This window comes from Sinocyclocheilus anshuiensis, unplaced genomic scaffold, assembly GCF_001515605.1.
Source record: "Sinocyclocheilus anshuiensis isolate Anshui unplaced genomic scaffold, SAMN03320099.WGS_v1.1 scaffold246, whole genome shotgun sequence".
NCBI classification, from domain to species: Eukaryota; Metazoa; Chordata; class Actinopteri; order Cypriniformes; family Cyprinidae; genus Sinocyclocheilus; species Sinocyclocheilus anshuiensis.
Window position 1 is genome coordinate 559,241 of NW_015542356.1, and position 2,127 is coordinate 561,367.

General features: G+C 38.3%; 1 protein-coding gene across 7 annotated transcripts in view; it reads right to left on the reverse strand.

Moving 5' to 3' along the window:
* The window catches only part of LOC107691719 (acetyl-CoA carboxylase-like), a 69,289-nt gene that overhangs the window by 51,761 nt on the left and 15,401 nt on the right, over positions 1-2,127 (reverse strand). The gene's annotated exons all lie outside the window — the stretch shown is intronic.

The following is a 2,127-nucleotide window of genomic DNA, read 5'->3' on the forward strand; positions in this document are numbered from 1 at the left end:
GTGTTCGGCCAATCACAATGCACTGGGTCAGCTGGCCAATCAGAGCAGACTGCGCTTGTCAAAGGAAGGGGCTTTGTTGAAAACGACGTGTTTGAGAGAGGCGGGGCATAGAGGACCTACAATAATGTACAGTATTTGAAAAATAATGTGTTTTTTGAATATTAAAGCATGTCAACATATTCTGTTACACCAAATACACAAAATAATGATCTTTAAAATAGCATCATATGACCCCTTTAAACCCAAAAGCGCATATTGGCACTTTAACAATAAGCTGCTAAATTATACTTTTTTTAAGGAATCATTCAAGTCCTTTTGGGAAGTTTACAAAACAATGAAGTGATCTTTTCATTCATTACAACAGTGGTGGGACTTTGGTAAGATCCAGATAAAGCAGTTTACGCAACAGTACACTCACAACGTCACTAAAGAGTTGGCTCGTTCCTTAGAACTTTTGGAATAAGAGATACTTGAATCTCAGAAATTGGCTCATTCTACTGGTGAAATTCGACATATGGAAGCCTGCTCTAAGAAGAAAGCACAGTTAGCAGATCTACTGGGGTATAAACGCAGGGGGCTCTGGTCTGTTCACGCTTTCAAAGCATTGATCAGATGGATGCACCATCCAAATACTTTTTCAGCATGGAAAAAAAGACTGGGCAGAGGCGTTTTATTTATGCACTGCGCTCTGAAAATGTTTTTTTACTCTAATCAACATGGGCATGGACAAATATGGATGCTTTATGCAAAAGTATGTTTATTATTAGTGAAACCATAGTCAACGTAGAGCATGAAGACTAGACATGTTTCAAAGGTCATAGATGTTTTTCAAAGAACTTGTTCATGTCTATTAGACACATAAAAAAAAGAACATAGGTTCCCATTATTTCTCTTTCTTTGCACTGAGCAGTTTACTTACACAAGCCTGTTTACATTTTCACACAACAGGGCAGCTCACATCTTCTGAACATGCAAAATGTACATTTATTATTTATTATTACATTTGTTTGCCTCTCTGTACCCACATACTGTAATTTGATAAAGCTAAATTGATAAATCTAAAAAACTGTTTTCATTGATATATTTTACTCTTTCTGTTGTCAGACAACCGAATGAATAGGAAATAGTGACTGAAATGCGACCCATTAAGACATAACCAGCTCTCCCTTCCAAGATGTTAATCTGCACAAAAATCCTGATTAATAATCGAGCTGTCGTCTGTAAAATAAAATACACATACGAGAAAAACAATAGCTGTGTTGTGAGTTCGGCTACACTTCCATGTAAAATTAGAGAAGCAACATAATATCTGTTTTAACTCAAAGCACTGCTTCTCTGCCGCTCGCTAACGGCGAATCTCAGAAACTAAATAAGGTTTGTCCATGAAACCGCTAGACTTGTCGCTACAGTAGACGCTATTTTGAAAAAAAAAAAAAAAGGCGCTAAAGGGGTCTGAAAAGTCTCTAAGGCTACATCCACACGAAGCCAGAGCTTTCCTTATCCGATCTTTTTTTCCCCCTCTGGAGCTAGGAGAGGATCTGCTTGAGGTACTCAGTGTCAGCTTGTTAGAGGGCAGGTTGCCTCTGAGTTGCCGGAGGGCGGTTATCACCCTTATTCCAAAAAAAGGGGACCTTATTGATATTAAGAACTGGCGCCCTGTCTCGCTTCTTTGCAGCGATCCGGGGCCTCAATCTAGTGAAAAAAGTCGCTAAGTTTGCAACACCGTGCATCTCCATTTCTCCAACTATGGGCTAGGCCATGAGTCAAACAGGCAATGAATGCTGCATTAATCACGCGTTAATAAAATTAGTGCTGTTAAAATTAATTTGCGTTAATGCGTAGGGTTGGGTATCGATTGGGTTTTTTACGATACCGGTGCCAAATCGATACTTTTAAAACGGTACTGCATGTTTCTACTGTATCTCTGTCAATCACTCTGATTTTTAGTTATAATGAGTGAATTGACTGAGTGCTGTCTGTCTAATCAGTTCTGTGAATTACTGTATGGCATGCCACATGCACTGTAATATGTTTTATATTAAATATTACATTTTCAAATGAAAATAGCAATATGATCGTTTTTATAAAGTATGCGTTCATATGTGTTAAGGGATAGATTTCCGCTGG